The 15,114-nt window shown below is 38.6% G+C and overlaps 1 protein-coding gene across 1 annotated transcript in view; it reads left to right on the forward strand.

Annotated features, from left to right (window-relative positions):
- Positions 1 to 15,114, forward strand: part of CLIC4 (chloride intracellular channel 4) — an 89,100-nt gene that overhangs the window by 45,422 nt on the left and 28,564 nt on the right. The window lies entirely within an intron of this gene.

Raw genomic sequence — 15,114 nt, forward strand, 5'->3', positions numbered from 1 at the left:
CATTTGACTGTGTGGGTTGAATTGTGTTCATGCAGAACCTGTGCATAGACCAAGAGGCAGTCATTCCAGCATAACAAGGGGATACGGCATGGTTTAAAATCAGAAAAGGTGCATGTCAGTGTTGTATCCTTTCACCATACTTTGTCAGTCTATATGCTGAACACATAATCGGAGAAGCTGGACTATATGAAGAAAAATGCAGCATCAAGATTGGAGGAAGACTCATTAACAACTTGCGATGCACAAATGACACAAGCTCGCTTGCTGAAAGTGAAGAGGACTTGAAGGACTTACTGATGAAGATCAAAGACCACCGCCATCAGTATGGATTACACCTCAACATAAAGAAAACAAAAATCCTCACAACGGGACCAGTAAGCAACATTATGATCAACAGAGAAAATATTGAAGTTGTCAAGAATTTCATTTTGCATGGATCCACAATCAACACCCATGGAAGCAGTAGTCAGGAAATCAAACAACGTATTGCACTGGGCAGATCTGCTGCTAGAGACCTCTTTAAAGTGTTAAAAAGCAAAGATATCACTTTGAGGACTAAGGTGCGCCTGACCCAAGCCATGGTATTTTCGATCGCCTCGTGTGTATGTGAAACCTGGACAGTGAATAGGGAAGATCGAAGAAGAATTGATGCATTTGAACTGTGGTGTTGGTGAAGAATACTCAATATGCTGTGGACTGCCAGAAGAAGGAACCAGGCCTCTGAACTGGTTTGTTCCGGTTTGAACTCCTGCTGAGAATTTGCATTTCTGATGAGCTCCCAGGAGATGCTAAAGCTGCTGGTTGGAGACCAGTTCTGAGAACCACTAGTGGAGTGGTGGTTCTCAAAATTTACTCTACATGAAAACCATTTGGGGATCTTGTTAAACGTAGCTTCTGATTCAGTATATCTGGGGTAGAAATGTAAGTTCTCAGCAGGGGTTCCAACTGGAACGAACCAGTTTGAAGCCCTGGACTGAACAAATATGTCTTGGAAGAAGTACAGCCAGAATACTCCTTAGAAGCGAGGATGGTGAGACATCCTGTCATGCACTTTGGACATGTTATCAAGAGGGACCAGTCCCTGGAGAAGGACATCATGCTTGGTAATATAGAGGGTATTTGAGAAAGAGGAAGACCCTCAATGAGATGGATTGATCAGTGGCTGCAATGATGGGCTCTAAGATAGGAATGATTGTGAGGATGGTTCAGGGTAGGGCAGTGTTTCGTTCTGTTATTCACAGGGTTGCTATGAGTTAGAATCAACTTGACAGTACCTAACAACAACAATAAGTATTTTGGACAACTCACAATGTCAGTAAATTACATGTAGCCTCTCAGCCTTTTTAGGAACTCTTGTGTGTTTACCTTAAATTTACCAGAGGAGCACCAGGACCTAAATTTTCACAAAGACCCGAGGAACTCTTTGAACTTTCTAGTGTAAACTTGGAGCTATAAAGTACTTTCTAAGCAAATAACACATGGCCTATATAATTCGGATCCCTAAAGACAAGAATGGAATTTTAGGAGGATAAATACCACTGATGCTTATTTCCTTTAGTCTGCTTTTCAGGGAATAACTAGAGTTTTCCATAAAATGATTTTAGTCATGTTTGGTTAAATGAAATAGTAAAATAAGAGCAATTTTCCATTGTCCTGCGATTGTTCTTGCAAGTTGAAAATTTGCTTCTAGCTTTCTCTTCATAGTGGGCAGAGCTGAGAAGAACCCTGATGTGTAAGCTCTTTGTACTCAGGAACTTCTGTTCTCCCTTAGTAAACAGGTCTAAGGTAAAGAACTTCATACTTAAAAAAAAAAAAAAAAGAAAAGATCATGTCAAGGATTAAGAATGGCTATCTGGTCCGTGGGTGGTGCAAATAGTTTGCTAAGTGAAAGGTTGGCGGTTTAAACTCACCCAGCAGCCCCACTTTTAAACTTACCCACCCTGACAATCTGCATCCATAAAGATCACAGCCAAGAAAACCCTATGGAGCTCAGTTCTACTCTGTAACACATGGGCTCACCATGAATAAGAATCGACTCGACGGCAGTGGGTTTGATTTTTGGTACCAAGAGAAAAATCTAGGATTTTGGCAGTGGGAATGTATTACTCTGGGCACAAATGCCACAGCATGGTTTGCTGTTTATTTTTTAAATGTATAAAGTCATGAATGGTATCCAAGAGAAAATATAGACAAGGCATTACCTAATAGATGGCAGAACTCTTTGTCTGTTACCTCTCTGTGGGCATCACATACTGAAAGTTGTTTGAGAGCTGTGATGTCATTCCGAGTTACAGGTGGTCATACTCTGGGGTCTTTATCAGTTCCTTAAAATTTATCCTTTACTTAACTGCCAGTGACACATATTTGAAATTTCCCAAACTTAAAATTTATTTATTGAAAATGAGCCATGAAGTCTTTTAGGAACACCTTGTATGGAGCCCTGGTGACACAGTGGTTAAGAGGTTGGCTGTTAACCAAAGGGTCGGTAGTTCAAATCCACCAGCCACTCTGTGGAAACCATATGGGTACAGTTCTACTCTGTCCTGTAGGACCGCTGACATGGATTGAATTGTGTCCCCTCAAAATATGTGTTAATGTGGTTAGGCCATGATTCCTAGTATTGTGTGTTTGTCCTCCATTTTATGATTGTAACTTTATGCTAAAGAGGATTGGGGTGGAATTGTAACACCCTTACTAAGGACATATCCCTGCTTCAGTGTAAAGGGAGTTTCCCTGGAGTGTGGCTTGTACCACCTGTTATCTTACAAGAGATAAAAAGAAAGGGAAGCAAGCAGAGAGTGGGGACCTCATAGCACCAAGAAAGAAGCACCAGGAGTAGAGCGTGTCCTTTGGATCCAGGGTTCCTGTGCGTTGAAGTTCCTAGTGCAGGGGAAGACTGACGAGAAAGACCTTCCTCGAGAGCCAACAGAGAGAGAAAGCCTTCCCCTGGAGCTGATGCCCTGAATTTGGACTTCTTGGCCTACTGGACTGAGAAAATAAACTTCTCTTTGTTAAAGCCATCTACTTGTGGTATTTCTGTTATAGCCACACTAGATGACTAAGACAGTAGCTATGAGTTGGAACTGACTCGATGACAATGGGGTTTTTTTGTTATATGTATGAATATAGAGATAAAATTTGGAGAATAGTAAGAGTTAAAATTAAAACTCTAGGCTCTTGGAAGACGTTACCTTTTCATGTTGGACAGAGCTGTTGTAAGAATGAAATAATTCATGGAATTACCCTTCTATTACTGTTTTTTTCCTACATGCATTCACAAAGTAAGTTTCCCAGCATAACTCCTAAAAATAGACTCTGCTGTCCAGCACACACCCTTACTGTGTCCTAAAATACATGGATTTCTCCTATTCCATTTTTGGATTGGAGTAAGTGAGTTGACGGCCATGCTTTGAAAAAGCCCTCTTTGAACAGCTCAATACAGTGCTTGATTATGGTACATACCAGTAATAGTGTCATAAATGATGTGAATCTGTGGTTCAGAAAAGAAAGTGAACCCACCAACTTTATTTCAAAGAGATCTGTTTTATTTTCTATAATTAGAAAATATTGCCACTCAAAAGAAGATGTATGCTTATTTCCTAGGGCTTTGATTAAAATCAACAGTTCTAATAGCACTTAAAATTAGAGGCTAGATTTTTAGTGTTTCTTAAAAAATTTTAGGTTTCCAGTACATCTAAAAAATACTTCTGAAGGGCAATTAAAAATATGTAAGTGTTAGATACGTGATAATGAGTTCCCTTCTCCACCAGCCACTGGTCATCAACTTCTCCTTCACAGAGGTAACTGCGTTCAGGTTTGGTGTTCATCCTTCCACATGTTTCCTATGAGTTTACGTGCTAAAATATAAAAATACAGCCTTGAAAAGCGTTTCAAAAAGAAGGTACTCCAAGAGAGTGAACATCTCTCAAAAGTACAGTGTAAAATAAAGTTGTCATAGAGAAATAAAACATCCTATAGTAATATCTCTTTTATTTTAAAACATTAAATATGACTGTTTTTAGAAAGCTGTGGGGGAGAAAATGCCCACGGTGCTTATTTTCTTGCTTTTCCTGGTGGTTGCCTAATTCCTCAGCTGAAAGTACTGATCCCAGAACAAACCAGTGGAGAGCAATAGACCTCTCCTGAGAGCCATTTTAGCAGCCTACTCTATGCTCTGGAAAAATGATTGTTATATGGCATTATACCCATAAGAACAAAACCATTTTGAGTTTTGGCACTGTGTGACATGTTCTCTTTGAATCTCAATAGGTGTTAATGACTATCCTGGTAGTGTTCATGTATCCCTTGTGAGGTTTTGAACAGTCTCCCATTACTTGCCTGCCAGTGCAGCCTTAATGCTTTTGTGGAAGTCATTTCTAAACCTAATTTTCTGTTCATGCTGCAAATGTATTAAAGAACTTTTGGATAAAAAAGAGTCTTCAGAAGAAATTTAGGTTTACATCAACTACCATTTGAATAAAAAGTTCAGGTAGTTATTGTTAAAACTAAAAATAATATTAAGCCAATAATAGAAATTGAAGTTTATTTAATATATGATTTGCAAATCGGGGCAGCATTTCCTACTAACGTGTAACCTGTTGCTGTCGGGTCAGCAGAGTAGAATTGCGTCATAGGGTTTCCAAGGACTGGCTTTTGGATTCAACCTGCCCACCTTTTGGTTAGCAGCCAAGCTCTTAATCGCCGTGCCACCAGGGCTCCCATTTCCTACTAGAGAGTCAAAAATGTTTCAAAGAAGAAAGAACCTTCACAGATTTTTTTTTTGATACCCCAGTTTATTGTTAGTAATTATACATTGCCATGGAAACAGGGCCAGAATGAAGTTTATAGAATAACTTGTAGACATGGGAAACCCTGGTGGTGTAGTGGTTAAGAGCTCTGGTGGCTAACCAAAAGGTCTGCAGTTCGAATCCACCAGGCATTCCTTGGAAACCCTATGAGACAGTTCTACTCTGTCCTATAGGGTCGCTGTGAATGGGAATTGATTTGACAGCAGTGGGTTATCAACGGGTTATTGTGGACATGCAGGGTTCCATATATATATTTTTTCTTTTTAATTTTTATTGTGCTTTAAGTGAAAGTTTACAAATCAAGTCAGTCTCTCACACAAAAACTTATATACACCTTGCTACATACTCCCAATTGCTCTCCCCCAATGAGACAGCCTGCTCCCTCCCTCCACTCTCTCTTTTTGTGTCCGTTTCGCCAGTTTCTAACCCCCTCTACCCTTTCATCTCCCCTCCAGGCAGGAAATGTCAACATAGTCTCAAGTGTCCACCTGATCCAAGAAGCTCACTCCTCACCAGCATCCCTCTCCAATCCATTGTCCAGTCCAATCCCTGTCTGAAGAATTGGCTTTGGGGATGGTTCTTGTCCTGGGCCAACAGAAGATCTGGGGGCCATGACCACCAGGGTCCTTCTAGTCTCAGACCATTGTGTCTGGTCTTTTTATGAGAACTCCATATATTTTCTTTGAAGACAATTAAAATACTTACTGATTGACCTTAAGACAAAACTTCTAGCCTGACTTTTGGAATTGCTGTTGTCAAAACTGATTGCACATGGATGATTCTTTAAAAGAGCAGAATACCAGGGGCAAACTAACTATTGTTTGACTTAAAGATGACTTTCAGGAGACCAGTTTTAAGGTTCTAAGATTACCTCAGGGCAGTAGTTTCAGGTGGGTCATTTCAACCTCTGTGGCTCCAGAAAACGTGGATTCCATGAGAATTAAAAATTCTGTCTGTATTTCACAAGGTAATTATGAGCCCAAGAGAAAGAAAGGGCCACATAAACCAGAGACTACATCAGCCTGAGACCAGAACTAGATGATGTCCTGCTACAACTGATGACTGCCCTGACAGAGGACACAACAGAGAACCCCTGAGGGAGCAGGAGAGCAGTGGAATGCAGACCCCAAATTCTCAAAAAAGGCCAGACTTAATGGTCTGACTGAGACTAGAATGACCCTGGTGGTCATGGCCCCCAGACTTTCTGTTGGCCCAGGACAGGAACCATTCCCAAAGCCAACTCTTCAGACAGGGATTAGACTGGATAGTGGGTTGGAGAGGGATGCTGTTGAGGAGTGAGCTTCTTGGATCAGATGGACACTTGAGACTATGTTGGCATCTCCTGCCTGCAGGGGAGATGAGAGGGTAGAGGGGGTTAGAAGCTGGCAAAATGGACACGAAAAAAGAGAGTGGAGGGAGGGAGCAGGCTGTTTAATTAGCGGGAGAGCAACTGGGAGTATGTAGCAAGGTGTATATAAGTTTTTGTGTGAGAGACTAACTTGATTTGTAAACTTTTACTTAAAGCACAATAAAAATTAAAAAAAAAAATTCTGTCCATATTATAAATGAAAATACAAAAATACAGGACATATTTAAAGGTGTTATTACAGGTCATCAAATAAAGAGTAGCCATGGTATGTAGAAAGTACCAGGAGTAGAAACCTGGTTCTACGTGGATAGGGCTTACTGGGACCGTGAGCATACCCTCATATTTAAATTCACAAAAGGGAAGTTGTCTTGGCTATCTATGGCTGCTGTAACAGAAATACCACAAGTGAATGGCTTCAGCAAACAGAAGTTTATTCTCTCACAGTTTAGGAGGCTAGAAGTCCAAATTCAAGGTGTCAGCTCCAGGGGAAGGCTTTTTCTGTTGGCTCTGGGGGAAGGTCCTTGTGATCAATCTTACCCTGGACTAGGAGCTTCTCTGCACAGGAACCCCAGGTCCAAAGGACGCACTCTGCTCCCAGTGCTGCTTTCTTGGTGATAGGAGATCCCCCACTCTCTGCTCACTTCTCTTTCCTTTTATCTCTTATAAGATAAAAGGTGATGCAGGCCACACTCTAGGGAACTCCCTTTCCTTTGGTTCAGGGATGAGACCTGAGTAAAAACGTTGGCATCCTACCCTAATCCTCTTTAACATAACCCATTCTTGCCTCATTAACTGCAGGCAGAGATTAGGGTTTACAACGTATAGGAAAATTACATCAATCACGAAATGGAGGACAACCACACAATACTGGGAATCATGGCCTAACCAATTTGACATATATTTTGGGGGGACACAATTTGATCCATAAGAGAAAGGAAAAAAACCAAAATATTTCTTCAGTGTCTACTGTGTGCAAGACACTGTTGGGGGTACTACTCTTACCATCCTATTTTCGGACCTGCTGTTGAATAGAATGCAGTGCTTCGTTTTGCTGGTATCATAGGGCCTTTCTGGCTGACATGTTCATGGCCATGATCAAGATCTTTATCTGAAAGACTTCCACTGTCTTCATTATACCCGGAAGTTCCTAAATCAGAGATCAGCATCTTTAGTCCACAGTTAGATCTTAGTGAAACCTGTAAGTGCCACAAATAAGCCTGAAAGAAGAAAGTAGTAGAACTGTGATGAGAGACAGACACATTGAGACACTGACTTGGATATGGCTGATTGTGACCATATATTGTCATGTATGTTAGGGTAAACTTGTGTTTTGAGAAATGGGTATAGAAATGATAACTATTTCAGAAATCAGTTTTTTTTTTTTAAACATAATAGCAATTCTGTATTACGTTACCAGTGAGTAAAATCCCTGGTATTCTTTGAGAGAATAAATAAATTGGGCAATACCACTTATAAAATGTTTGGAAAATGAATGTTTCCATTCTCCCATACCCGTTTTAAATAACAGAAACTGTCTCATCCTTTGCATTGTCACTAATGATTTCCTTCTTCATATGTAAACATACAATTTGTAACTTGTTGTATGAGCCAACCCACGTGCAGGTTGCTGTAATAATGGCATAAAGGTTTGGAAGATCATTGTCATACTTTAGACTTTAACAATATTGTAATAGTTTAAAGTTTTATAATGGAAATATGAAATCGAGGGTTCTGCACATCTTAAATGGCTGTTACAAACTCAGAACAAAATCTGATTTCCGAATAGATTCTTCTGTTAGTTTTGCTTTCATTATCATGTCTCTGTAGTTCCACTCTCCTGAAAAACAGTCTTCAGCAAGTTGAGACACTGATTTCCAGGAAGTTCTTCAGTAATAGCCCGAATGACGCATGCAGAGAAACTAAATGGGATGGAACAGATCAGTATTGTAGAGAAACCATCCATTCATTTTGTATTGCTGGCCAGTCAGGACAATACATTTTTGGCTCTTCCCTTTTGTAAAGTTAACTTGAGCTACTTGAACCTCTTGCTAGTGTTATTGTAAATTGTGGGTTTGAGTTGTCTGTTGTAAAGTTAATATTGAGACAGGAGGAGGTAAGTAGTAAAAAAAAAAAAAAGTAGTAGGAAGGTTTTATTGAATACTGGTATTTAAGAGACAGGGGGTTAAATTTTTAAAAAATTTTGTCCGTCTTAAAGGGTTGATGGGAGTGTTTTATACGGGAAAGATCAGGGTTATTTAATGTTTTGAGTACGTAGTTTACAGATGGTTTTATACATTATAAAACAATTATAAAAATTCTTTACTAAATTAAAGATAAATATGTCAGGTACTTGGACTCTGATTAGTATATTTATAATAGGCTGAAAAACTTTTATAAGAATTTCTCGGCTAGCAGAGTCATTTTGTTAAGTCTACTGTGGCTGAGATAGGGAGTAAGAAAGAAAGTTTTTCTGTTGGTTTTTAGGCTGAAGGCCATTTTTTAACAGAATGAAGAAGAGAGACTGAGGCTACAGGAGTTGAGATAGTTTTGTATTTTGGGGGAAGAGATTGGTGTGGTTGGTGTAATTAAAAAATGTTTAGAGATTAGAGTATTATGGTGTTAGTCATGTTAAGTTTTAAATCACCTATTTTGAATAGGGGAAAACATGTCGTAAGGTATTAGGGTGTTTGTTATGTTTAAGAGTGGAACAGGCTGTTCAGTTATATTTTGAACAGAGTCTGTACTATTTTTTAAGGACTAGGATGGGCAGAGATTAATTACAGTTTATATAGTTATATTAAAACAAATGAGAAAATATATTTTCTCTAATATTAAAACACTAAAGAAAATGCATTTTCGCTACTTTACTACAACAGTCCTGGATTCAAGATACATGTATGTCATGTATGTATTCAGAATTACACGTTTACCGCGTATAGGGTATGTACGAGAAGTTTCCTGCTGCATGTTTTTGTGTTCCTTTTTAAGATGATTTAAAAAATGATAAATCCTGTTGAGGCCACCAAAAGCTGAATTAGAAAAATTAGTTGCTGGTGAATATTTTTCTATCCCTGTCATCCCTATAAGCTCTATAAAGTTCATTAAGAGTTATAGAAACTATTTGAAAACTTCATAGCTACCATTTTGTTTTAAAATGATTGATGTACAAGTTGACATTAAATTATGCAAATATTAGCAGTTTAGCAAAGTTAATAAAATAATAATAAAAACAAATAAAATTCTTAAATGGTTAAATTGGGAAAATAGACAAATGCTTAATAACTGGGAGTCTTTTGTGTGTTTTGAGTTATGTATCATTCATTGGAAACCCTGCTGGCATAGTGGTTAAGAGCTATGTTGCTAACTAAAAGGTCAGCAGTTTGAATCCACCAGGTGCTCCTTGGAAACTCTGTGGGGCAGTTCTACTCTGCCCTATAGGGTCGCTATGAGTCGGAATCAACCCGACCACAGCAGGTTTGGTTTTTTCGTTTATCATTCATTTAACGACTTTTATATTAGTCAAGCCAGAATACAGCAAATCTGAAAAAACCTGTTGCCATCAAGTTGATTCCGACTCATAGCGACTGTATAGGACAGAGTAGAACTGCCCCATAGGGTTTCCAAGGAACAGCTGGTGGATTCGAACTGCCAAGCTTTTGGTTAGCAGTTGAGCTCTTAACCACTGTGCCACCACGGCTCCGCAGCAAATCTAGTAAAGAATAATTAAATTGTTCTGAAACAAATGTAGGATTCTGTGGTAACTTCTTTTGTGTGTCCAGTATTCTCTTGATCTGCGTGAATTAATTTTATGCCTTGAAACTTTGTTATAGATTGAATTGTGTTCCCCCAAAGTATGTATTATAATTCCTAACCTCTAGGAGCCCTGGTGGTGTAGTATTTAAGAGCTTGGCTGCTAACCAAAAGGTTGGCAGTTTGAATCCACCAGCTGGTCCATGGAAATCCTATGGGGGCAGTTCTACTCTGTCCTAAAGGGTCATTGTGAGTCGAAATCGTGAGTTTGGTTTACCAGGTTTTTATGCCTTTGGTTATAATCTCATTTGGGAGTGGGCTGTCTTTGTAATGCTAATGAGGCAGGATTAGTGTAGGTCTCTATTCAGCCTCTTGAGATATAGAAGAGATTAAACAAGCAAGGGAGAGAAGCGGAGATGGGAAAAGACAGATGCCAAGCTACATGAAGATCGCTCAGTAGCAGGAACTCAGAAGAGACAAGGAGCTTCCTCCAGGGCTGACAGAGAGAGAAGGCATTCCTCTACAGCTGGCACCCTGAATTCGGGCTTCTAGCCTGCTAAACTGTGAGAAAATAAATTTTTATTGGAAAGTCACCCAATTATGGTACTTCTGTTACAGCAGCACTAGATAGCTAAGACAGCCTTCAAAAGGGAGCTTATTTAAAGTCTGTGTTCTATGTTCTTAGTATTCCCTCCACCTGCCTGCCCCCCAGTTATCGAGTCAGCCAGTTATAGGTAGGTCATCTCCAAGAGCCAGCTCCAATGTCCTCAGTATTTTGTACCTGTGCTGAATTTATTTTATACCAAGCAGCTGAAACTGAGCCACCAGCCTGACATTCTCCACTTGTCGCAAGTGCACCAAATTAAATTTTAATTGAAGCTAAACCACTTAAGTTGCTTAAAGTATTAGCTCCTACAAGACTCCTCCTTATTGTTCGTTTTTCCTCCCGTTTCTTCTTTTTGTTTATTTCTCTTTATTGCCTTTTCTTCATCTAGAAACAAAGTAGAACAGAATAATTTCCTTTATCTAAAAGGCTAGTGTGGTAAGATTTAAAAAACAAAATCTAAAGAGTTTCTGTGTTCTCATCTCAAGGCTTGTGAGTTCTATACCCTATGCTTTTTATAGGTAATGACAGTCCTGGGGTTACAAACTTCAGACTTACTGGACAACTCTGGGCAACTTGTACCTGCACTTCAGTGTTACGTAAATTTGCCCTCAGTTTTAACCAGTTGAACCAACCTGAAAATCTTCATCACAGTCACCTTCACTTGCTGCGTGTGCAGCTTTTAAATCATTGAAAAGGCTTCAAGCCTTTCTTGGACTAAAATAAGGCTAAATAAGAACCATATGCACCTATTCTGACTTTCCTCCAAATTCGACTTAAAGACACCGTTAAGAACGAATCTCTTTTGTAACCCGGGGACTGCCTTTTATCACTTTAAGGGAGATATAAACATTTGGATGAAATGGAATGAATTGTTGAATATGTATTGAAAGAAGCCAAAGATATCATGAAATCTTCAACCATTGCCTATTGGTTCAGCATTTATCTCAAATGGCAGTTCCTGTAATGTTACATTTCTGTGAAGCATCTGTAAAATGAACCTTTGTGGGTCAGATAAAACATCTGAGACCTCAGAGTGCCAGGTGAGCCCTAGACGTTGAAGAATCTTAGATTCTATTTGATTGATGACTTGAGATAGCTGTAAGCTAATCACCTCACTGCTTAGAATTTGCCCTTTCATTGAAGTCTACTAGTTTTTTTTTTTTCTTTTTTTTTTAGAGGCACTAAATCTTCTCCTCAAATCTACTTTCAAATGGAATAAGGACTTGACATAGTTGTTCTTCATCTCAACAGTTAATCCTAGAAAATAATTTTATTATCTTTGATATTTTAAATCTATATAGCCTTTGAAGAAAAACAAGATTGACTATTAATTAGTCACTAATATTACTGAAGGAGCCCTGGTGACACAGTGGTTACAGCGTTCAGCTGCTAACTGCAAAGTCGAACATTTGAACCTACCAGCCGCTCCTAAGGAGAAAGATGTGGTCGTCTTCTGTAAGGATTACAGCCTTGAAAACCCTATGGGTCAGTTCTACTTTGTCCTACAGGGTCTTTGTGAGTTGGAATTGACTCGACAGCAATGGGTTTTGTTTTTTAATATTAATGAAATATTGGTAATGATAGGCCTTGTTTCACTTTCCTTGGCTGTGTATATGCCTCTAAATTAATCCAGTTTCTTCTTGTTGTTATGTGCTGTTAGGCCGCTGTTGCCTCCAGGCAACCCCATGTGGTAGAATAGAACTGCCCTATACAGTATTCTAGGCTGTAATATTTATGGGAGCACATCTCCAGGTCTTTTTCCCATGCAGCTGCTGAGTATGTTCAAACCACCAGCCTTTCATTTAGCAGCTGAGTGGTTAACCATTGCTCCACCAGGGCTTCTTAATTTCTTATTACTAATCAGTTAATGCTGCCTAATCAGCTATGCACCATCAGACTCAAATAGAGTTTAAGTTAAAACTGCCAGTTTTATCTCCTGTGATACCGAAAGTAGTAATGCCTTTCATTTGCATAATTCTGTTTAGTTCACTTTTACGTATATTATTTGATTTGATCTTTACAGGCAAAGTAGGTGTTAGATCCATAGTACAATACAGATGAGGAAACCCAGGCGCAAAGCTGTGATTCAGTTAATAACATAGCTGGTGAATTGGCAGAGCTATTCGATCTGGGGCTTCAACCAGGCTCTTTTTCTTATAGTCTTTGGTTTGTCTCTACCATGCTAGCGTTCTCCCTCCTCTAATAATTACTTTTGTTTGGAGACCTTAAAAGCTATCATAATTATAGAAGCAATAGCTGTTACTTATGTTTGCCCGTCCCCCCACCCCACCATTATGGGTCACTTTAAAGCATTGGCCCCTTTCTTCCTCTTTACTCAAACCTCCACTTGCTTATGGAAAAGTTATTTGTAAAAAGACAGATTTATATTATAACCTTACACTTAAGCGTTTGACTATTTGCTAATCATAAAAAATGCTGATGGTTACATTTTACAACTTTGGAATGAGCAAATTGTTTTCCGGATACTTGCAATTTGTACATGATAAGATTAAAGAACATTCTTATCACTGACATAAATCCATTTGAGATGTATATGTTCTCTTTTTTCCTGTGTATTTTATACAAAATTTTTTAATCCTACTTACTTTGATCAGATACTGTTGTTCTTGACTTTTGTGCTACCTTTTTTTTTTTTAAATCTTTTTTAAGATGTTAAGGTTTGAAAATAAACATAATCTTTAACTTATTAGGGTTTCTAGATTCTTGATTGTGTCAAGGTCTCCCTGAGTTGAGGAGGAAACAAATTATAAGTGGGAAAAAAATGTGCATCTGTGTGTGAGAATGTGAATGGGAGACTTGAAGACAAAAGGTAACTACAGTCTTAGATATGATGCCATCCTTTAGTGATCAAGGTAGAACAGGTGGTCTGGATGATGAGTGAAAAGGAATAACTAAAAGAAACCGATGAAATGAAGAAAAGTATTAGCTCTAATTTGAGGCTGAGTTACAAAAGTAACTGGAATCTTTTATCTCATTATTTAAATACATGTGGGAAGACCTCATTCAAGTTTCATGTATTCCCATCATTTTTGTGCTGATTTTTTTTACATTGTTAGACCAAAGAATGTGCAGTGAAAGAATGTTGAAAATAAAATCAGATTTTGATTTTTTAAAGTCCACCTTTGAAGCCTAAGCTCTTATAGGAGTTGATAGAAAACATTTTTTTTTTCTTTTCCTTTCTTTAGCTTTGGGAGGAGACATAGGCTTTAGAACTTGGATGGAGGGAGGACTCTGAGTTAGAAAAGTTAATTTGGACAAGTCAGGTAATTAAGTAAGTTTTGTATCTTTGGTTGGAATGTATTTATAGGAAAATGAGATACTATCGAAACCTAATTTGAAAGAAATAAGGGAGGGAAGAGGTTGAGAGAGAAAGAAATTGGGAGAGAAAGAGAGAGAAATGAAAGGAAGAAGAATGAATAAGACCAGGGGAAATGGATAAGTTAGGCTATAAGGCTCAGTATAGTTTTTAGGGCACACTCTATTGTGAAAACTCTTGTTAATGAAAATGTATTTCACTTTCACAGTACCTTTACTTTATGCAAATTCTGTGCGTTTGTGTTCCTTAAAAAAAGAAGGAAGGAAACCTATTTCAAAAACAAGATAAACATCTCTATGGGCTAGATACAGAATAGAAATCCAGGGAGTAGGGCTGAAACCTTTAAGTGTGATGGACTCTGGTTTCAGAAGCAGGCAGAGGCAACCAGGGGTTTGATTTCTGAGGGTGTAAAGTGGTCCATTGATTGAAACCAGGGGCTGGCAGGGACTCTTCCACCCATTTAAAAAGCTAGGAAAAAGCTACTTATTAATGCCTGGGTTTATGGCTTATGTGAAGCTGTGTGTATCCAGGGAAGTGGGAGCATAACAATACCTCAGATTGCTTGCTCTCTTGGTGACAGGGTTTGTACCTAGAATGTTACCACAGGCTTAGAGCATCAAGTTATTAATACACAATCTGGTACTGGATCAGAGATCCACAGGATCTACATGGAGGCAGGTATAGAAGTACTAATCAAAGAAGGATGAGCACAGATCAGGAGGAAATAAAACCAATACAAAACAGTACCCTACATTCAAGATACGTCTGTAAACAAGATTTCAAACAATGAGAAGAAAACTAATAATATGAAAGAGAAAGATGATAAAATAAAAATTAGGATGAATTCACTCCAGACAAAATTAGTGGAACAATGTGAGATGTGAAAAATTCTGTAAAATTAGTTTGGGACCCAACACTAAAGACCATTCTAACATGGGCACGATAGATGATCCCAGATAAAATGGAAGAAGAATGTAGAACAAACTTCAGATTCCTAAAAAAAGGTCAGACGTACTGGACCAGTAGAGACTAATGGATCCTCTGAGACTATTGCCTGAAGATACCCTTTAAACTTGGAACTGAAGCCACTCCTGGAGGTCATCATTTGGCCAAATAATAGATTGGTTTATAAAATAATATCTCCCGTGAGTACTGCTGTCCTTTAAATAATCATTTATATGAGCCCACAGTCAATATTTACCCTAAAGCAAAGATGAGAACGTACGGGTAGGAGAGGGAAGCT

The sequence above is a fragment of the Elephas maximus genome, chromosome 3, assembly GCF_024166365.1.
Source record: "Elephas maximus indicus isolate mEleMax1 chromosome 3, mEleMax1 primary haplotype, whole genome shotgun sequence".
NCBI classification, from domain to species: Eukaryota; Metazoa; Chordata; class Mammalia; order Proboscidea; family Elephantidae; genus Elephas; species Elephas maximus.